The sequence below is a fragment of the Heterocephalus glaber genome, unplaced genomic scaffold, assembly GCF_053883595.1.
Source record: "Heterocephalus glaber isolate CG9 unplaced genomic scaffold, H.glaber_assembly_v1.0 deba00000942, whole genome shotgun sequence".
Lineage (NCBI taxonomy): Eukaryota > Metazoa > Chordata > Mammalia > Rodentia > Bathyergidae > Heterocephalus > Heterocephalus glaber.
Genome location: NW_028258174.1, coordinates 1,452,237 through 1,475,871, shown reverse-complemented (window position 1 = coordinate 1,475,871; position 23,635 = coordinate 1,452,237). Strand labels below are relative to the sequence as shown.

The 23,635-nt window shown below is 40.7% G+C and overlaps 1 long non-coding RNA gene across 1 annotated transcript in view; it reads left to right on the top strand.

The window, feature by feature from the left end:
* Positions 1-23,228, top strand: part of LOC110344060 (uncharacterized) — a 115,993-nt gene extending 92,765 nt beyond the window's left edge. The window contains exons 5-7 of the long non-coding RNA XR_015450330.1: positions 9,482-9,556; positions 20,058-20,125; positions 21,614-23,228. This is a non-coding gene — a long non-coding RNA (uncharacterized LOC110344060). The remainder of the gene's footprint in view (positions 1-9,481; positions 9,557-20,057; positions 20,126-21,613) is intronic.
* The last annotated feature ends 407 nt before the right edge of the window (positions 23,229-23,635 follow it).

Below are 23,635 nucleotides of genomic sequence, written 5' to 3'. Positions count from 1 at the left end.
CACAAAGATAGACATGAACATAAGAAGAGTGCTATATAAAGATGAGGGCATATGGTGTATCTACAAGCCAAAAAACCACCAGAATCTAGGAAAGAGGTTTGGGACAAATCCTTTCATGGCATATTCAGAGGGCTCATGGTCTTGCCATTGCCTTAATTTTTGAGTTTTGATTTCCAGAACAGTGAGAAAATAAATTTCATCATTCTCAGCCACCCAGTTTATGGCACTTTATTCCAGGATCCCCCCAAAACTAATACAGTACCCCATTATATTCAGCTGGAGATGTCTGGGGCCATTGATGCACATGTCTGGAGTTCAGGAAACAGCATTAAGTCAGTGATGAAGTCATCCTTCTGTAGATAGTGCGGCAGACACATGTCATTTCTTTCTGACCATCATTCTTTCTTTTAGAGGAATATTCTAGAATAATCTAGAGAATATCTCTCTACCACTCTGTGTAGTCACGGTGTCATCTCCAGCTTGTAGACAGAGTCTATCTATAAGAGGAAAAGAATTTACCAAACATTCAAAGAGAAAGCAAAGTAGGCAGAGAAGGAGATAATCAGAGAAAAAATATCCTAGTGGTATTAAGTCCTGAATTCTGATCCCTGGGGCTCAAATTCTTACAGATCTTCTAGGACTTTTGTGAGCTACTCTAGTCATATCCTTAGTATCTCTGTACAAAGCAATATATTCTTCACTTACATTGAGAGTTTGAGTTATCACCTGTCTTCAAAGGAATAAAATGTTAGCCAAAATTGTGATAGCAGATGAGGTGGTGTGTGTACAGTAAGAATAAGGTAAGGATAGGATACCAGGAACCCTAGGGAGGAAGAGCCCAAGAAAGATCTCTAAGAGAAGTGGGACTGTACAGAAGGTAAGAGAGAAGTGGATTATGATTCTACTGGGGAATAAAAAACAAGAAAAGGGAGTGTCATGCATAGCAGAACCTGAATCAAGTAACAGGTGAAAATACAGCCATTAGCTCTGTCCTCCAGAAGGCTGGATTAGTCAACCATACTGTATAATGACACCCCCCCCCCCATTAGCAGCTTAAAGCAACAAACATTTCATATGGCTTTTGAGGGGCAAGGATCTAGAATTGGTTCACCTGGGTGGCTCTGGCTCGGGGCTTCTCATGAGTTTGTGGTCAAGTTGTCACTCAGGCTGCAGTTTCTGAAGGTTTGACTGGGGCTGGAGGATCCACTCCCAGGATGGTTGGTAGCTGGAGGCTTCAGATCCTCCCTTGTGCATCTCTCCAAGGCACTTTTCAAGTTACAGCTATCTCAGCGCTTGTGATCCAGAAACAATTATATCTTTTTCTAATGTATTCTTGCAAGTGATAACCCATTATTTGTACCATATTCTGTTCAGGAGAAATGAGTCATGAAGTACATCTCACTCTTGAGGTGAGAGGGATTGTTTTCCATCTCTTTTTAAGGAAGAAGTATCAAAGAATTTGTGAGTGTATATTCAAAACCACTACACACACCTTGGGCAATTTCTGCCAGAGCCACGTCAGGGAAGTAGATGGAGCAACAGTGGGCTGAATGGGGAAAAAACAAGATACACCAGTCTTTCTAGAAAGCTGGTTCCCTGGAAAAGAGGGATAACTTGATTATTGGAGGAGAAAGAGTAGAGAGTTTTAAAACTTCCTATACTCTTTATTTGTTAACATAGGGTCTATATCTTTATATATTTATAGCTCTCCAAGTATGAAGAAGTTGAAGTCAATATGGGTTAATAGGTTTGGAATTGGGGCACTTTCTCACAGAAATGTCTTCTACCAGAAATGAAATAATCCTACAAAAACCTACTTAACACACATTGTATCTCTGGTACATGATAGTGCCATGTGTTACTGTAAAATCCACTGCAATGTAGTGGATTCCCCATTGTGTAGAGTACATTACCAGGTAGGGCCTTTAAACCTCTTTCCACAAGGAGACCTAAGGGCATCCTTATGGGGAATGCCAAATGAGAGCAGAACCCTTTACAGTGGTAGACCTCAGTGTTCTATGGAGCCTGCCAAACTTTTTCTGTGACAAAGTGTCTTCAGCATTCCAGCTTACCATTGGCTGCAGCACATCTCCATCTCCTAGGCCCCAAGTGCCACTTCTCTGGGTTTGAGTTGCTTGGGATTGTGTCTTCATAATGAGAAGGAGGGGTGAAGGTGCAGTGTGAGAAGGAAAGGGCATGAGGGGAGCAGCATTGGCATGATTTGAAAACTTTCTATGCCTTTTTATAGTGCTTTTCACTATAATTGGAGAAGTGGGTCTTATTTTATCATTTTTAAAATTTAAGAAACTGAGACATATCTGTAAAATATTGGCCAAATTGTAGAGTCACTTAACACAATAATAATAGATTTTAAGGAGGGTATTTCAGTTAGTGGCATGAGGGAGGAAGCTCGACCTGGCTTCTGAGAACTGATGTGATAGGGGATAACTCCCTCTTTCATCCAGTTCCTGGCCACTTCGCCCATATGCAGTCCAAGCTCGGGGTGTAAGATGTGTGACTTCCTTAGGATAAGATTGAGGACATGGGCTGTTTGGGGAGCAGCCTGGGTGATTTTTTATTTGAAAGAACTAAGGAGATAGCTTGCTTAGAGATTGAGAGCCATGGTCTCCATTTGAAAGGACCAACAAGCAGGACTTTTGCTTAGTCAGAGATTGTGAATATAGAATCAGTATGTTCTTCTCACTGGGGAACTAAATTTAGAAAATTTTTATGCCAAATTCTGTTAATAAGGAGAGAAATTTCAGTCTCTGTTAGATTCTGGACCTTGAGAAGTCTTTGTTTTCTCGAAGATGGGGAGGTGAATGATGATTTGTTCAGAGCCCTCTGTCCTCTCCATCCCTTCTGCCTTGTTCTTATTTAATTTAGGAGTTCATATCATACAACACTGGCTTTAAGATTTGTCTGTCCTTGGGCCGGGGATTTAGCTCAGTGGTTTCGCCGCCTGCTGCGCAAGCGCAAGGACCTGAGTTGGATCCCCGGTACAAAAAAGAAAAAAAAAAGATTTGTCTATCCTACAGCACTAAGGAGAGCAGCCTGAATTGAGCAAGAAGGAAGCTGTGGGTTTGTTTGTGGTTAGTTTTCAAGCTCTTTTCTTTACATTTAACTCTAGTCTGATTTTAAAACTTTTATTGTCCTGTAGAGACTATAAGTTACTTAAGAGTCTTTGTTTATAATCACTGTTAACACCAATTCCATCCCCAAACTCAGGACCTTGTGCTTGCAAGGCAGGCAGCGACACCGCTAAGCTAAATCCCTGGCCCTATTTATTGCTTTTTAAATGGAGAATTAGAATATGCAAATATTAAAATAAGGAGATACAAAATTTTGGAAGGACATAGAAGAAACTGTCAACAGTGGATACTTACAAGGTATTGGTTTAGAAATCCAATATATTTTGTATATGAGGTATGATTAAAAATACAGTGACTATAACTGCTGAGTGTCATCCAATGGAAAGACAGGATCTTCAATAAGAGAGGCAGGGGTCGGGGATTTAGCTCAGTGGCACTGCGCCTGCCTTGCAAGCACAAGGTCCTGAGTTTGATTCCTGGTACCAAAAAAAAAAAAGAGAGAGGCAGCACATTGAATCTTGGTAACAGTGTGTGACATATTTCACTTGTTTAATGCAGTCATTTGGTTGTGAGCTATGGTTGTGAGAATGTATTTTTGTTTGTTTGTTTGTTTGAGACAGGGTCTTACTATGTAGTTCAAGCTAGCCTTGAACTCACTGGGTAGCCCAGGCTTGAATTTACAGCAGTCCTTCTGCTTCAGCCTTTTGGGTGCTGGGATTATAAGTGTGGGCCACATACCTTCCCTCAAGAAAGTGTGTTTCAAAATAAGTGTACCATAAATTTTGGATCATGAACAATGCATTAACATGAATGTCATTTTCACTGGAGTGGCGTGGTTATGCCATTTCAGATTACAGCTTTTCAAGACGTGTCATCACAGGAGATGAAACTTGGGTCTGTGGTTATGATCCTGAGACCAAGTTTCAGAATTCTCATTGGAAATCACCCCATTCTCCTCATTTGAAAAGTGTATCAATCAACATCCAACATCAAGGTGATGCTGACTGTGGCAGCTGAGTTTGTACCCAGGAATACTACAATGAACTCTGGATATTTTAAGGGATTATTAAAGTGTTTAAGAAGCCATAGAAAATATCCTGAGAAATGGGCAAACAGTTTCATCCTCCATCATGACAGTACTCCATGGCACCCTTTACTTCTGGTGTGATAGTTTTTATCAAAACCTTAAAGTGTGTGCTTATCCACCGATTCACCAGATTTGGTACTGTGTAACATCTGGCTCTTCCCCAAAGTCAAAATGAAAGGTAAAAGTTTTGGGTCAATTCAGCACATTGAGGCAGCCATGACAGTGCAACTAAAGATACTCATGAAAGAGGACTTCAGAACTGCTTCACAAAGTGGTAAGAGCTATGGAGTAACTGGGTTCAAAGTGAAGGTGGGTATCTTGAGGGAAATTGATGGCAATGTGTCTTTACTGTAATACAAATTTAAACATTTACCTTTTTTTTTTTGTACTGGAGATCAAACTCAGGACCTTGCGCTTGCAAGGCAGGCAGGGGCACCCCTGAGCTAAATTCCTGGCCCCAACATTTAATGTTTCGATCATACCTTATATATACATTTTTAGACTTTTTTTCAATTTTGTTTTTCCCATTTCTTTATTGCTTTGGCTATTTAGTTATGTGTGTGTGTGTGTGTGTGTGTTGTTTTGTTTTTTGAGTCAGAGTCTTGCTATGTAGTTCAGTCAGGCTGGCCTTGAACTTGCAGTGATCCTCCTGCCTCAGCCTTCTGAGTGCTGGGATTACAGGCATGCGACACCAAGCCTGGCCTATGTAGTTATTTATTTATTTATTTATTTATTTATTTATTTATTTATTTATTTTTTGTACCAGGGATCGAACTCGAGTCCTTGAGCTTGCAAGGCAGGTGGCAGAAACACTGAGCTAAATCCCTGGCCCCTGTGTAGTCATTTTTAATACTGCAGTAAGTGGTGGTGAAACTACAATCTAAAACAAAAGGTAAAATCTTTATAATTACATTTAACCGGGGCCAAGGATTTAGCTCAGTGGTTTTGCCACCTGCTGCACAAGCACAAGGACCCGAGTTCGATCCCCAGTACCAAAAGAAAAAAAAAAAAGTAAACATTTAACCATGTGTTGCCTCCGCTTCCTTCCTGAACCTCCCACCTCCATCCATGACAATCTTCATCCTGAATTTTATGCTTATCTTTCCTTTGCATTCTTTTTATAGAGTTTTATTGCATATGTTGCTAAAAAGTATGTATGTTATTGTAGGTGCCTTAAATTTTAAGAACAAAAAGTAGGAAATATTGTGATTTCTCTTGGCACTTAAGTTTTTCAGCTGTTATTTACTAAGGTTTTGAAATTCATCCAATTGTTTGGTTCATGCATTTTTGCCTGCTATCTAAATGCTTTATAAAGACTATGTTGGTTTTATTTTTGTTTGTTTGTTTTTGGTACCAGGGATCGAACTTGGGACCTTGCGCTTGCGAGGCAGGCGACAGAACCACTGAGCTAAATCCCCGGCCCTATATGTTTTAATAACAACTTGGTTAAATGATTAAAACATTAATATAATTATTAAAAGGATTATCATATGTACTAGCAGATTTAAAAATAGAATTTATATAATACTTTAGTGGAAAGTAATATTGCCCCTCACCTCTTCATATATAATCTTTTTGGAGCCTGGATGTTTGATGCCCAGTCTTACTACCTTACTTCTTTCTTTCTGATTTCTAATAAAAGAGTCAAGCTTATTGAAGGTATTATGTAAAGTTTAACCTAGCAGAAGTTATTGGAAGAGCAGTATAACAACATTCTGCATGAATTGTATTAAGTTTACATTTTAAAGATACCAAGGAACTTTTAAAATTTCTTTTATATTAGGTTTTATAAAGACTTATTTATTTTAAAGCCACTGAGTATAAACTTTTTTCTCTCACCTTCATTTACCCTACTTTCCCAACCTCCAAACAAACCTGTGTAACATTTGTGTTTTGTAAGGTATATGGGAATGTTCTTCTTCATTTGTAATTCAAAACAGCATTGATAGTTTTATGCAAATCATGGTGAAGAAATTGTTCCTATATCTACTGCAGTGATGAAGAGAATTATTTGAGAAAAATTTCCAGGGCCTCTAGGCTTTCCTCAGAAATTCAGTTACTCTAGGCTAGCTGTCCTCATGACCTTTGCCAGGGAAGGGCTTGAGGGCCCTATAGGTCCCCAGTGAGCCACACACCCCCCTTCTTGAGGGACCTCTGTTCCCAAGGAGACACATCCATGAGACATGGAGATTTTTTGGTAAATGCTCAAAGGTGAGGGCTGGCTCTCTTCCCTTAGAAGGATTCAGGGATGGCAAGAGATAAGACATTTCTAGGAAGAAAAGAACAAATAGAAAACCATGAGAAGATAAAGGACTTGAGATAAGAGGCAAATGAGAAAAGCATTTTCTGCCAATGTTGTGAAAAGTGGAAGAAATAAGTCAGCTTTCTTTGGAGACAGAACTAAAAGCAGCTAAGCAAAAAGGGACTTAGCTTCTGCTGTAAAGTAGTTTTATAATAATGAGGAAAAACTTAAGGTCATCCATGATATTGACCCAGGGATACTCAGAACAAGGTCTGTGTAGATCACTGGAAAAAACACCTACCTCCACTGTGGGATTTCAGAACCACTCTGAAAGCTCCCTCACCCCCAAATACCTCAACTGCTTAGTTCTTGACCTGCATAAAGGCCTGAGGCTGAGAGTGGTGGGGCAGAGACCTAGCCTGCCCTCCACTAGCTAAGCTGTGCCATAGAGCCGCTTCCAGTAGGAGGAGGGCGGACATCTTGCCAGGGGTTGTGTATGTCCAGAGGAAGCCTCTTTCTAATCCCTGCAAAGCTCCCCAATTCTTGAAAGACCATCCAGAAAGAAGAGGCCATTCCACCTTGCAGTTCATTCACCTTCATACAACTCAGAAAGTGGCACCTCTGCAGGCAGCCTAGTCTAGTTGTCACAATGTAGAGATAATGTGGCACAGCAACTGAGGCCATGGGTTGGTGGGTGTGATTCAGAGGGCACTTTTTCTCAAGGATTTCAGATTCACATTCAATCCTGAAGTCTGGGGTTTTGATCCTTGCTCAAAGAGCATGTTTCAATGTGAAGCTGTCAGTCATTTCTACCTTACCATGAATCCAGGGTAAGGCTTTGGAAACCATCCTGGTTACTGGCTTTGGGAGAGGGCTGGAGGCAGAACCAGAAGACCATGCTACTGAAGGGGAGCTTGCATCCACTGTGGAGTTTTGTCCAGGGCAGTCTGAGACTAGAAGAAAATGAGGAGAGAAGCCAAGGAATGGAAGCCTGGAGGCTGCAAGGTCAGCTGGGGCCAGCCAGGATGGAGCTGAGGACACTTAGAAATTAGCTTTTATGTGGATCACCACTGACAATAGACCAGACCAAGGCCCGGAAACAGGCCAACTCTGGGCAGGTCAGGCCCGCGCCTCCCAAACCAGACTGTCTATATTCTTGTTTTCTGTGTTTATTTCCCTTTTACTCTTCCCAGTGTTTAGTAATATTTCCCCAAAGTCCCACCCAGTTTAGCTTATCAGAGCAATAGAAAGTGGACTACTGGGCCATGGTGGAGGCAGGGAACACAAGAAGAATTGAGGCTCATTGGTTCTACCCAGTTTTCTCTGTTCCTCTGGGCATTGTATTTTATTAAGGGAGAGTTTATTCCGGCTCCCTTCTCAGATAGGAATACCTCTTTTAAGGGTCAAGATGTTGTACTCTGGCCCAGGACGGTGAGCAATGAGGTACCTAAATTTTGGGGGGAGAGGGAGCTACATTATTTGTAGGACAAGCTGATAGATCATAGATTGGAATACAAAATTTATATGAAATGTAAATACTTCACACAGACCTAAAAATAAATGTCTGGAAAACAATGAAAACAATTAGAAAAATTAAATAAATGTATAGTTTCTGAAGGATAGCTCCCAGGCTTGCTCTCAGGGTTTCTTGAAATAGTCATTCACTCTCTTCTGCTGGTTTGCTTTTGTTTTTCTTCCTGCAATGCTGGAGATTGGACCCAGGGCCTTTTCCACATTAGGCAAACACTCTACCTCTGAGCTATAGCCCCAGTCCTGTCTTTTGTTTTTGAGAGTATTTCAGCACAAAAGCTTGAGGAACTTCCCAGCCGTTTGCAGAACTAAATGAGGCCATTAGGCAGTGAGAATTGTGGAGAAGAGGTTCTTAAGCTCAGTTTGGATGTCCAGAGAGGGCCTGGATTGTTGAGGAAGCTGGCTGATGCCGTAGAAGGAGCGAAGACTTCTCATCAGAGGAAATTTTGAATTTAAATGAGTAATTGTGGTGCCAGGTTACTCTCTAGGAATTCACGTAAAGCCCAGAACATCTAAAACAAGAAAGGACCTTAATTCCATCAGGTGCAGTCTCTTCTTACTGCTGGTGGAGACCCACATCCTAGAGAGGTTAAGTGACTTGCCTGAGGTCACACAGCTAATGGCAAAGATAGAACCTGAGCTTCCCACCTCGGAGAGGTAGCATACTAGGAAGCAAATTTCTGTCTCTTATTTTATTCCATCTCCAACTTTCAGGATAAATTGTATTCTTAATTACAGCTAAAAGTTTCTTTGGAGTGTGATTGGGTAGCCTTTCACCATTTCACTGATTCGCTCACTCTTTGAACAGGTTTTCATTGCTTTCCTGTTGCATGCCAGGCCCAGTGCAGATGTGGGGAATATGAGCATGAATTATTTCCTGCCCCCAGGAAGAGTGGAGATGAGATTAGGATGGGAGACAGGTGGCAACCACCACAGCCCATCAGGACAAGTGTGGGGCAGCCACGGTGACAGGTCTAGGAAAACACGATTATCTCGGTGAGACAGGGTTACAGATGGGGAAAGTCAGGGTGCAAATTTATGAAATAGTAGGGATATAGTTAGTTGACTGGAACGTAACCTTTTGATAATAAAGTTCATTCTGCCAGAATTCTGGAAATATTTTGAAGAAACTTGTCAGTGTGTTGTTCTTGTGTGTGTTATACCACCAAGGGTTGTATTCTTTAGTCCCCGGTAGGCCACACAATGGAAACATCTTGTAACCTTCAGAGAGAGGACATTATATGTTGCCATAAATGGCAACTAGATCATTAATCACAGTTTATACCTTCCCATATTACTTCTTTTGTTTATGCTGCTCCAACTACTTGGCTCCTCCATGTATTTCAGACATACTAAGTACATTCCCACCTCAGGGCTCCTCCCTCTGAACACTTGGTGCTCCTCACTTTTATTCTGATCTCTGCCCAAATGTCCTTTTATTATTATTTATTATTTTATTATATAAAAATATTTATTATATAAATATATTAATATAAATATATATTTATTATTTAAAATTTTTTTTATTAGACAGGGCTTTCCTGACCACCTCAAGAGGAACAGTAACAGCAACCTGTATTGGGTTGAATGATGGCACTCCAAAAGGTATGCCCATTATAACTAGTATGTACTATTGAAAACTGGTCCACGTCCTAATCTCCAGGCCCTGGAAATGTGACCTTATTTGGAAAAAGGGTCTTTGTAGATGTAATTAGTTAAAGATTTTGAGATGAAATCATCTTTAATTATTTGAATAGGTCTGAAATCAAATGACAAGCATGCTTATAAGAGTAATAAAAAGATTAGCACAGTGATATATGTCTAAATCCCAGCACTTGGGAGGCTAAGGCAGGAGGATTTTGAGTCCTAGGCCAACCCTAACAGTGAGACCCTATCTCAAAAACAACAATAACAACAACCAAATTTTTTTAAAAAGACAAAAAGTGACAGAGGGAGAGAGACAAAAAGAAAGCCCTGTGAAGGCTGAGACAGCCCTGTGATACCAGCTACAAGGTGTGGGCCCAAGGACTGCCGACAGCCCTCCAAAGCTGAAGAGCATCAGGATTCCCTCCTCGAGCCTCTGGAGGAAACACATCCCCACCAAGACTTCAATTTTGGACTTCTGGCCTCCAGATCAGTGAGAGAACTGATTTCTATTGTTTTAAGCCACCGAGCCTTTGGTAATTTATGTCTGCTACAGGAAACTGATCTACAATCCAGCCCTGTCACTTTCTATCCTTTTTTTTTTGGTATTGGGGATTGAACTTGGGACCTTGCACTTTTGAGGCAGGCGGTGGAACCACTGAGCTAAATCCCTGGCCCATATCCTTTTTATTCTTACCTTTCTTTAGAATCTATATCTGCCTATCTATATCTGAAAGCATCTGACACATTTTTTATTTGCCTGGACACATTTATTCTGTGATTTCTAATGCAAACCATGGTCTTTGTTTTTTATTCATTGCTGTGTCTCCAGCATCTAGAACAGTGCCTGGCACAAAGTAGGTGCTTAGTAGTCACTGAGTGGGTGAGATATTGGGTTCTGAGACTGTCTAGTAACTTGGAATTACTTTTTGCCTAACCAAGGAAACAAAAGAATCCCAGTTCTGGTGATACAGAGTTGCACAATGGAAGAGATGTAGATGTTAGTCATGGCTCTGCCACTTAGCAGCTGATGACGTGGACTCTGAGCCTCAGTTTCACTGATAGCAGTGTAAGGTTATACTCATCTTTACTTTCCAAGGTCACTTTAAGGGGTGAAGGGAATGATGATATTGAAAGAGTGACTTGTGTGTGGCCAGGTGTAGTGGCACAGGCCAAACTACATAGCGAGACCCTGTCTCAAAAAAAAAGAAAAGAAAAAGGAAAAAGAGTGGCTGACTGGGTTAGAGCTTGGTTAGCAGTGCTCAGGATGGTTCTTTTCTTCCTATTCAGGTCCTGAGACTCACCATACAGGCAGAAAGACCGTGCTAGGTGTGGCCATTTCTTCCTGCATCAGCCAGTAGGTTCCTCAGTCACGTTCTCCCAGGGCCCAGACCTTGCAGTTCTTGTTACGTTTAGGATTTGCTTAATTGCAGATAGTAAGCCTTATGATTCTCTCTTGTGACCTACTGGGATCTACAGTATATTTAATTTCCATCTTTGGACACCAACTCTTACCCTCACTTCATCCCATTAGCCTTTGTGTTATAAAGAGAAAGAGAGGCCATTTTCCACCGGTAGGTTTGTGGTGCTTGCTGCGTCCATCCATGTGGGAGGCGTCGGCCTCTCACAGCTTGCCCTGTAGGGTTAGCCCTGCACTGAATATCAGTTGTATGATTTATAGATAATAGCATCCAGATTTTGTTTTAAGAAATCATATATACATATGTATGTATACACACATGTATGCATAGACACAGACACTCAGGTATCCATCTCTCTCAAAAATACTGGTTGGAAACACGATGTTAGAAATGTTGACATTTATTATTTCTGAGGTTTTGGGTTGTAATGCTTTTTTTCTTGATGTTTTTCTTCACTTTCCAAAATGTAAATGGAAGATGTTTCTAACTCATTTTCGTAACAGATAAAACATCAGGCTTTGCTTCTGAGATTTTCTTTCTAGAACCAGCTCAGAATATAAATACTAAGGTTAGCTTCGGTGCAAGTGCCTGGGGATTTCCACGAGTCTTGAGCTGATCTCAAGAAAGATGTGTTTGTCATTTCTTTCCTTTCCTTTTCTTTTCTTAAGCAGTCACACAGACACCAGACTTCCATAGCAAAAAAGAATAACAGGGCAACCATTGTGTATTAGAATTTTAACCAGGATTTCCCTAGTCTGCTCTTCCTCTTTATGGTTTTGTTGGTTCCTTTGATAAGAACTTTTTCTTGAGATCATAGGCAGACTTAATTTTATTTTATTTTTTTAATGGGAAGACAATTTAAAGCATTGAAATCATCACACTTTTTGAGCTTTTGGTTAAAAATAGAACATCTTGTATAATTCCCAAGGAAAATCAGTTCTGTCAAATCTCATTGCTAATTCATAAAGGGCATTTGACTGCTCAAATAGAAGAGAATGAGCATTCAATGGATATTTCTAAAGTTGTTATTTCTTAAAGAAGTTTAACATCCCAAGTCTGAACTCGAACCAGTTAAACTTAATCCAATGGTGATAAATTTGATTTTGCATGAATTAAAGTAGCATTTGCAAAATAGCTCTTGAAAAAATGTTTCATTTGTATTCAACATCAGCATATTTTGCTTTTCTTTTAAGGTTGGGAAGAAAAGGGTTTCAATCACACATTGTAGGCAAATGTGTTATATGTTTTAATGTGGAGGCAGCATAAGTTGTTATTATGATAATGTTAATAACACCTTTCATGTACTACATTTTGGTTGACATTTAATCCTAATTGAGAAAAACCTAAAATTAATCTTTGTAAGAAACAAGACCAGAGTGGCTAATCAGGTTTGGAAGTGGGACTAATGGCACTATAATCAGATTGATGAGCTCTTAAATATCTGATGTGAAAACCATGTCATGAAATAACAAGAAAGAATCTGTGCAAAAGTCTTTTTAAATTTGTCCCTTGTCCTTTATTTTGCAGTTTGTTCAAAAGGCTTGTTACCTCAGCTTCAAAGCACAGATCCAAGATATTTACCAGCTGGTAACTTTTATTTTTTAATCAGCTCGGCTTTCCTGAGAAAGTCACAAAAGGAGGGGGAAAATCATTCTTTACCCTCTTTCCGCCAAGGGTGAGATGTTACTAGTTTTATTTAGGGGACTGGATGAACCATGAGGCTAGACACCCATAAAATGATGCAGAGTTTGGAGGAGGGGCTGAAGATCTTGCTGATTGTGATACTTCATGGTTTGCAGGTCTCTTTACAGTTAAGTTGTGTTGTGTATGAGTGTGATGGAGATAGGCAGCAGGGGAACTTGGGAAGTTAGCAGGACAGGTTTTGGGTTTGAGCACCAGCTTTTCACAAATGTGAAATTCCTCACCTTAGGCAAAGAAAGGCTGGATGGGAGTCTTTGTCAGAACATCTGGCCCATAGCATCCATAAGGGTTTCTGGAGGTAATGCAGCTCAGAAAAGAGTAGTTCAATTTTTCCTTTTCTCCCTTAAGAAGCAGAAGTCAGTGGTATGTGTTCTACAGAAAGACTCCCATGAAATAATATAGAGACCATCTAAAACCCCCAAGACTACCCAAACCCAGGAAGAAGGACCGTTAGCATCATCAGTTTGATGACCAGTGTCATGATATCAATATTGAAGAGATCAGCAGCCATGTGCTCACTGCTTCTGTATTTTTTCAGAAGGGGTTGTTGAAGTACGAGGGTTGTAACTTTAGATGCATGTTCTAAAAGATACAAGGAAGAGAGAATTGAAAAGCTGAACATTATTAAAATTTAAAAATTCTGCTCTGAGAAAGACACTGTCAAGAGCATGAAAAGACAAGCTGCATGCAAGAAAATATTTGCGAGATACAAATCTGATAGAGGACTGGTAGCCAAGTTATTCAAAACTCTTTAACATTGAACAATAAGAAAATAACCCTCAATTTAAAGAAGACTTAAGGGCCGGGGATTTAGCTCAGTGGTTCTGCTGCCTGCCTTGCAAGCACAAAGACCTGAGTTCAATCCCTGGTACCAAAAAATACAATAAAATAAATAAAATAAAGAAGACTTAAGACCTTAACAGACACCTCAAGATATAAAAATTGCAAATAAATGTATGAAAAGATGCTCAACATTATCTGTCATTAGGGAACTGCAAATTAGAACAACAAGGAGGTCCCATTACATATTTATTAGAATGGCCAAAATCTAGATCACACTGGCTGGCAAGTATGCAGAGAGGCAGAAACTCATGTGTTACTGTGGGAATGCAAAATGGCACAGTCATTTTAAAAGACAGTGTAGCATTTTCTTACAAAAGTAAACATTCTCTGACTGTATGATGGAATAGTTATGCTCATTGGTATTTACCCAGGGGAATTGAGAACTTATGTTTACAGGAAAACATGCACAATTTACAGCAGCTTGATTCATAATTGCCAAAACTTGGAAACAACGAAGATGTCCTTCAGTAGGTGAATCAATAAATAAACTGTGGTACATCCAGACAAAGGAATGTTATTCCATGCTAAAAAGAAATATGCTGTCAGCCCATGGAAAAAATGTGGAGGAAACTCAGTTACATATTACTAAATCTAAGAAGCCAATCTGAAAACATTCCATACTATATGATTCCAACAATATAACACTCTGGGAAAGGTGGGACAGGCAAATCTATGGTGACAGAAGATCATGGTTTCCAGGGGTTAGATGGGAGGGATGGAGAGATGAGTAGGCAGAGAACAGAGATTGTCACTCTACATTTGTCCAAACAGAATAGAATGTACAACCCCAGAAGTGAACCCTAAAGTAAACCATGAACGTTGGTGATAATCTCATAAGGACTCGTCAATGTAGGTTCATCAGTTGTAACAAATATACCACCCTAGTGAAGGATGTGGAAAACAATTTCTAGCAAATGAAAAATTGCAAGGAGGGCATGTTTTACCCCAGAATTTTGAAATTTAATGTACTGAAAATAAAATCAACACCCATTAGCTGTGTTGTAGGGCCCCTCAAAATACTGCTCAGTTGCTCACAGTCACTGGGGTCTGAGGTCAGAGATTTCTATTCACCTTAATTCTCTCTCTCAGTGATCCATGCTGATGCATTTCTTAGCAGACAGTGTGCTGCCTCCTGAGCTTTTCCAGCCTCTTGGCAGGAAGCACCCTTTCAGTAGTACAGCCAGTTGTCCTCAGTCCCTTTCTGGCTTCCCTTTCTGTTCCCCTTGTCACTCATTGGCATACAGCTTCCTCAGGCCACCTGCTAGGAGGGCATGTCCAAGGTCCCGGCTTCTTTGACAAGGTGGAGTTTTCTGTCTTGGAAGTACTGCACTTTCTAGAGTCTGTTGCAAGATGAAAATGGAGAATCCGGTGAGCACTGCAGGTGTCTGGAGCCTGAGCTCACTGGCTGCTCTTGAACTGTCACTCCCACCCCTTTACCCAGAGCACCCGAACCATCTTCTCTAAAGCCCTGCTGGCTCCCACTCACATTGCAGGCTGAAAGGCAGTCATCAGAGGCACCCCTTTAGAAGTGACCTCTCGTTATCAAGAGTTAGACTCAGCACTTCGTTTTTCCCAAGGTCAAATGCTCTCCAGGGACCACACAGCTTAGTTAGTGTCTACCATCTTGGCTGAAATGAAAATCTCATGAAGGATGGGTGGAAATCCTGATACACCCAGGATCAGATGGGAGACTAATAGTTTCACAAGAAATTTTTGAAACTAGTGACAGTTTCACCCTAGTGTCCTGATTTGAAGCTTCAGGCCAAAGCAAGCTCAAGGAACTTGCAGGGCATGAGAGTCACTCTGGAGAATGTCATCAAAGATTCCATGGAAACCGAGAAAAAACAAAAACAAGCAAACAAACACCCCCCTAAACCTGGGAAGAAACTTCAAGGCAGCTCTGGAACCTTGTGTTATCACTGCTGAAGGAACCTCAGTTTTCCGGCATAACTTCTGTGTTAGAGCGATGAGAAAGGGAAGGCACGAAGAGGGCTGAAGATGTCAAAAGCACAGAGCTGGGACAAGAGACCAAGGCTTTGGCTTTCTACCCCGGGCATTTTTTATTGTATCTGGTGGCAGCTCTGTTTCTGGTGCCTTGAAGTTCCTTTCCCTTTGAGTTTTTGCTTCAACATTAATGTAGTTGCATATATTGTTTTTTCTACATCACTCACTGTGCTCATTTTTTCATTTCATTAAAATTTTTTTTATTTTTGCAGTTCTGGGAATTGGAAATAGTGTTTTAATTAAGAGTTTTATTTGCAACTGCCAAATAGTATCTGTGCCATCTTATGTAAGTGGCATGGACCAGTGGTGAGGTAGAGCATGAGGGTGGTCCCGGGCAGCTGCTTTTTCAGAATAGGAGAGAAGACCACCAACCAGGAGGGGAGGAATACTCACCCCTGCTCTAGGTCTGCAGAAGGGGTGACTCCACATTCAGAGGTACCTCGGCTGCTGTATGTGCAGTTTCTCAAGTTCTAGACCCCAATGTTGATGCTGTTTTGGTGTTGTGGCAAGACCTCTCAAAACTTTCTTCCAGTAAGTGAGAAAAAAGGAGAAATTATTCAGTAAATGGTATTGAGTTAAGTGACTAACTATTCCATTAAAAAAAAATTGCTGCCTTTTTATTCCTTGTAACAAAATAAATTCCAGGTGGATCACAAACATAAGTGAAAGAAAGTGAAAGCATAAAAGTGTTAGAAATAAACATGAAATAATTTAAAAATTTAAAAATCTCAGGTGATGTAAAACAGATCTAGACAGGCCATCTAATACACAGAAGACACACACACACACACACACACACACACACACCCATGGGCTGTTGGTGTAGCTCAGTGGTAGAGCAGCTTGCTTAGCATGCAGAACAACACAGGCCCTACCCCCAGCACTGCAAAATTATTAAAAAGAAAATATATAGGAGGCAAAGGACTGCTTTGCTAAATATATATTTTTTAAAGTTTTACAATTCAGTTAGAAAAAGACCCCGCAAAGAACAGCTGGAGAGGCAGACAAAAGAAATAAAAATAATTTGTAGGGATAAAGAAAATGGCTAAACTTGGCATGGTGGAGCATGCCTGCAATCCCAGCATTCTAGGAAGCTTAAGCAGGATTGTAAATTCTAGCCCAGCCTGGGCAATTTAGTGACTTAGGGAGACCCTGTCTCAAAATAAAAAATACAGTGGTCTGGGGATGTAGCTCAGTGTGAATGCTCTGGTTTCAATCCCCAGTACTGCAAAAACAAAACAAAAATAAAAACAACAACAAATAAACTTAACAGTAAGACAATATGTTTATTAGGTTGTTAAAGATCACAGATTTTTTTATTTTTTAATTTGTTATTATTTGCATGCGTGTGTGTTTGTGTGTGTGTGTGTGTGTGTGTGTGTGTGTGGTGTGTTGCTTGGGATTGAACCCAGGGCCTTATGCAGGTGTTTTGCTATTCAACCATATCCCTAGCATTTATTGTTATTATTTTTTGGTGCTAGAGATTGGACCCAGGAGTGTGCATGCTGAATATGCACTCTACCACTGAACTACGCCCCAGCTGTCATAAAATATTTGTTTGTTTGTTTGTTTGTTTTGGTGCCAGGGATTGAACTCAGGACCTTGCGCTTGCCAGGCAGGTGCTATGCCACCTAGCTAAATCCCCGGCCCAGCCACACATTTTTTTTTTTTGTGGTACCGGGGATTGAACTCAGGTCCTTGAGCTTATGCAGCAGGTGGCAAAACTACTGAGCTAAATCCCTGGCCCTAGTCACAACATTTTTAATAATAATTTTGTTGAGGCTGCTAGGCAAGAGGCACTTAAACTTTCGAGGCAGGTGTGGTGTTACTGAGCTAAATCCCCAGCCCAAGAGGCACTCTTAAACATTCTCAGGAGACGTATAAGTTGGCCTAAGCTCTTTGGAGGGAAAGTAGACACTACTTAAAAAATTTTAAATTCAAATACACTTAACTTAACAATTTCTTTGTATAGAATTACTCTAGATTTATGTACAAGGATGTTCATTACAGTCCTGTTTGTTATGCAAAAAACTGGAAATCACCTAAAGTGATTTTTAATGAGTTGGCAATATTTCCTCATGGTGAAATACTGCAAGTTCCTAATTTTATTCCTTATTTTGTTTTCTTCAAAATGCTCATAACCCTCTTGTTTCCCTTTTTTTTTCTGCCTTCTTGAGTGTGAGCCTCATAGGGCAAAGACTTACCAGTCTATTCACCCTTCTTAGCACTGCATGACATGTGTGTGTTTAACTGAAGGAAAGGATAAATAAAATTATCCCATTTTTATAAAAATTATTAATAACAATGAACTAAAAGAATCATACCACAGCAATATATATGCACCCATGTTCATAGCAGCACAGTTTGTAATAGCTAAAACTTGGAAACAGCCCAATTGCCCATCAACTGGAGACTGGATAAAGAAAATGTGGTTTTTTTTTTAATAATATGGAGTGCTACTCAGCCATAAAGAACGAGAAACTAGAGACATTTATAGCTAAATGGATGCACACTGAGGCAATACTCTTTTTTGTTGTTTTGGTACCGGGGATTGAACTCCTGTCCTTGTGCTTGTGGGGCAGGCAGCGGAACCACTGAGCTAAATCCCCTGCCCTAGGCCCTACTCTTAAGTGAAATAAATAGGACACACATGTGTAAATACCGAATAGTTTTTCTGGTGTGAGAAACTGAAAGTTTTGTAAATAAGGATCAAAATGTATAATAGATAATGTGAACTAGGAAGAAAAGGTACAAAGGGGAAGGGGAAGAGGGAGGGGTAGGGGAAAGGAAAGAAAGGAAAGGAATAAATATGAGAAAAGGAAAAAATGGAAACAAAGTCTTTGTAAATAGGGAGGGATGGAGGGGTTGAAGGGAGGGCAGGGGAATGGGGGAAAATAATAAGAACCAAGATATATCATGTAAAGGTACAAATTCCCAGTGATGAATGTCAGCATATTGTATACCTAAAATTACCAATGAATGAAAAAAATGAATATAAATATATAGAGAAAGGAAATGGGAAAATATGCACCATATTTTTGATAGTAATTGTCTATGAAGTGTGTGAATACAGGGTATATTATGTTCTATTTATTTCTATAATGTTGAAATTTTGAACATGTGTTGCTTTCTAACACTTATTTAACTTACACAATACAGCTAATTTCAAAGAGGATGTAGGACTTGGGGAAATAATAGTCTAGATCTATACTTTATGATATGTTAGCTACTAGCCAAAAGTGGCTGCTGAGCACTTGAAATGTGACATTTCCAACAGAGATACTAATTTTTAAATTTTATTTGAATTTAAAAATTGATATTTAAATACTCAATTTAGTTATTGGAACACTTTTGTTTGTTTGTTTTGTTTTGTTTTTGGTACCGGGGATCGAACTCAGGTCCTTGCGCTTGCGCAGCAGGCGGTGAAACCACTAAACTAAATCCCCAGCCTGGAACACTTTTAAATACGCTTGGAACAACTTGGGTATGTGAATCTACTTGTTTAAGAGTAAATTTTATAACACCTATATTCAGGTAAAGTCTTTCCAATAAAAATGTCATGTCCAAATTCATATGTATAGAAAGTGTAAAACACACATTGGATTTCAAAGATTTAGTGCAAAGAAGAATATAAAATATTTCATTATTAATTGCTTATATTGATTATATATTAAAATTGATACTAGACCCAGGTCTGAGCTGCTTGCCACTGGAAAGCTAAGATTCAGGAGGTAAGAATTGGTTGGAAGGAGTCAGTTTTGTTCAAGGGCTGGCACCTTGGAAGACAGGGCTATTATCCTTGCAGCTCCATCTTGAAGAACTTAGGAGTGCAAAGGCTTTTAGAGGGAGAGAAGGAGGTGCAGTCCGGCCACAGGCAGGGAAGCTGTGTGCTGAGCAGTGGCTTTGTCATCCAGGGCACCTGCCTCTGTTTTTTCTGACTGGAATGTCAAAATTGACATCAACCTCCTATGGCTAGTTCCTGTATTTTCTCTGAACAGGCATATTGATTTTCTGCAAGTTAAATCTCACAGCAAATTACAAGCTTCATATTAGTTGATGCATAGAACTAAAGACCAGAGAGGGGCATTACATATTCTACTGTTATCTGGTGGTAACTAGATATTTTGTAAATCCAAAGGAAGATTATTTAGAAGTTAACATCTCTTTAGAATTTAGAATGCCAGGCAAAAGGGAGGCAACATAATCCTTTCAAAAGACATAGGGAGGGGAAGCAAAAGTAACTCTTTCCAAAGAGCAGCCATTGTTACAAAATAATACAATTTTGGATATACAGTAAAACCTTAGATTGTGAGTAACTTGTTCTGCTAGTGAGTGTTCCTAGAAGAAGAGAAAACATTTCTAATAAATTTTAACTTGGTAAATGAACAAAGTCTTACAATGCAAGTAGTATGCGATGCTGAATGTCGCATGATCACAACTGAGCCAACGGTTTCTCTCTCTCTCTCTCTCTCTCTCTCTCTCTCTCTCTGCAGGATTGTACCAAGAGGTTAGGAAGGAGATCTCATCTGCAGAGGAAGAGGAGAAAAATACAGAGAAAACTGTGAGAAACTGCAAAATTTTGTAGAAAAGCACCACCCAAATAAGGCTGTAGAAGTGCGAGTGATGAATCTGTTTAACAACGATGCAATGTCACATTTCCACAAAATCCTCAAAAGGAGACAAAAACAAGTGTCATTGGATAGGTTCCTTGTTAAAGTTGCACAAAATGAAAAAGATTCCATTGAGCCAATAGATAGCAGTGATTCTCTTAGTGATAGTGGAAGTCATCTATGCAAAATCCCTGCTCTCTGTCTCCCTCATACCAGCCACAAAGGTTTTCAAAGGCAAGTGTAGGTTAATTTATTTTTCTTTATATTTTTATATATTATTTTATATTATGTTACAGTATTTAATCATTTTTATATAAATAGTTTTGGGTTATGGAACAAATCATCTGAGTTTCCATTACTTTTTAGGGGGAAATTTGCTCTGATATACAAGGGCTTTGGATGACAAGCATGTTTCCAGAACAAATTATGCTGGCAAACCAAGGTTTTACTGTATTGAGTTGGACAAAATGTTGTTGAAATCAATTTCACCTGCTTCTTAAAATGTAGCTACTAGAGGGCCGGGGATTTAGCTCAGTGGTTCTGCCACCTGCCTCACAAGTGCAAGGACCTGAATTTGATCCCCAGTACCAAAATAAAAAAAAAAGAAAAGAAAATGTAGCTACTAGAAAATTTTAAATCACAGAAGCAGCTCGCATTTTATTTCTATTGGGCGATGCTTAAGGAATGGAGAAGGAAGTAAGGCTGTCTGAAGGGCAAGCTCAAGGCCCTGGGCATTTAAGGGTATGTTGGTGTATAGGGCTTGCCCACTAAATTCTCAACTGTCAGATAGCTGAGAATGTTTGGGGAGCGAATGATCTTGTGAATGCAAGGCTCCAGTGCCACCTGTAGGCCCCAGCCCCTCTGGCAGCTGCTCCTCTTACCTTCATGTGATGCTCCACTCCCTCTTGGCTACTGTTGCCTGGGCTCCCACTCACTGCCCCAGCAGCAGCTCCACCAAGCTTCCTGAGTGTGACCCAGGCTCCTCAGAGCAGCCACTGCCCCTCTGAGTAGTCCCTGCCCCTCTGAGCCCCTAAATATTACTGACCCCCAAAGAACTTTAGATGATATGATTTCTATTTATCAATATTTACTGTATTAGAAATTAAAACAGAAAATTAGAAAACATATTCCATAATCTTGTCAGAGCACTGATGTTATGAGAACAGTATGTAACCTGTGGAAAACTCCATTGCACACTAGTGAGATATTAAGAGTAAAGAGAACAAAGAATAATTTGTTAATCTTATGAAAATAGATTCCCTCTCCCCACAAGGGTCCTTGGATCACACTTTGAAAACCACTGTTACAGATAATGAAGCAGAAACTTGGTAGGTGGTGACAAAACCAAACATACAGACCAGGGTTCCTGACTCCTGGCCAAGGCCCATTCTTTTAAAGCAGTGTGTGAAACGCTATAGCCTGGTGTCTCTTCTCCCCAGGCCCCACCCCTCACCTCACCTGCTTATCTACCTGGGCTGCAGTGCTTGTGTTTGACTGAAGAGCAGTCAAACCTTGGAATGTGGTTTCAACCCGGCGCCTCATTTCCTGGCCCTGTAGGCAGGTATGTGAACTTGGCCAGGGCCCAAAGCTCCTATCCCCTCCTCAGGTGATGCAGCTGGATTTGTGGTGGGTGCTTTAGAGCTAAGGCCATTTGGAAATGGGATTTGGGGCCTGACACTTTTGTGAGGTTCTGCTTGGGAGTATGGACAGAAGTAAAGCCTAAAAAAGGAGCAGGGCAGGGACCCCTGTGCATTTCAAAGGTACATAGTAGGAAGGGGGACCCCAGACAGGCTCCTCTGCCTCTTGCCTCTTATTTACTTTCAGCTTTGCAGTTTCTACCCCAAGTTGTCAGCCTTATGGTAGAGGAAGAGAAAGCATCTCTAAAGGTCTGGACTTGGAGGAATGAAACCCTAGAGTGGTGGGCTAGGAAAAAGTCTCTCCCACTGAATCTTTCTCTGGGTACATTGTGTGCATTAGCTAACTTAAGCCCCACAATGACAGGGGAGGTGGCCATTCTGATCTCCATTTTATAACTGAGGTAGCTGAGGCTCAGAGAGTGTAGCTCACCTACCCATGGTCACATACTTTGTAAATTGTGGAGCCACACTGTATTCTGTCTGCCTCACTTGACCTTTTAGCAGTGCTGCCTCAGAATGCACATCTAGACACTCCCTTTAACTTGTGCTTCCTTGACTCACCCAATTTTGATGGGGACCCAGCAGTACCTGATCTCAGGTGGAAAAAAATGATGGGAATTGGAACCCATGCCATTCTCTCATTTTTGTAGTTTTACTTGAGATAATCCTATACAAAATCAATGAGACCCAGCCTCATCACAGCCATTATCACTTCGGGGAAAGTGAGAATTTAGTACTTTACTAAATGTGGATACCTTCAGGTCAGACCTGATCCAGGAATTGTTAAATCCGTTGATTGTCAGGGTCTCTGGAACCATGTCTTGTCTCTTAACTTGCTGTGAACCCAGCAAATCACTGACTTTGGAAAGTTTCATTTGTATATGTGCTGCTGAAGCGAGCACGGGAAATTTAATTCGTTCATCTGTAAGAAGATTTGGACCTCTCCCCCTACCCCCATTTAACTCCCACCCGCAACAAAACTCCCTGAATGAAGTCCATTTCCAAATTGAAGACTAAAGCAGAAGCGGAGACCTGCCTTGGGCCTGTTCACTCGCCAACAAGCTGCTTTCCACTCGTGGCAAGCAAGGACCACCCTTTCTCTCTTCCTGCCCACACACCTCCCTCCCTTGCCTCTTCTGGGTCAGATCACAAAAGGCAGAGCCAGGTCTACAGCTACAGCCAACACAAGGGACTCTTTCCTGTGCTGGAAACTGGTATGAGTCAGTTTATGGTGCCAGTTACCTGACAGAAAATGGGATGAGGCAGGGACAAAATACAGGGCAGGTTCATTTCAGAGGACTGAGAAAAAGTGATACTGGGGTGAGGGGAGGAAGAGGGGCCAGGCTGGGAGAGGCCACATTTACTGAGGGCCTGAAATGGGAAGTGCAGACCCCCTGAAAAGTCCTTGAGAATTGAAGCAGAGGGTTAGGAGGCGCTGCAGCGCTGGTTTCAGGCAGACACCCCCCACCCCACCCCCACCCCCGCCCCGCTCTTCCAAGGGGATGGGTAGGAGGTTCTCATTGATGGACTCATTGAGCTAACAGGCAGTTCACTATGGGAAGCGGCAGACCTGGGTGAAACACTGGATTACGTTCTCACTGGAATGTTTCTTCCCCTGTAGAATCAAGCCTGAATGATCTAAAAACTCCATGAGAGATTCGTGATTCTGGGTCATGGCTCTTCACAGGTATTCTATTAAAAAGGGGCCTCATATCTCAGCAAACAGTGAGGAAATGTTCCATAGGGACTCTATCTTGAAAAATAAAACTTTAATTTCATCTCGTATGGAAGTAAGGAAAACTTTATTTCCTCTGTTATTAACCT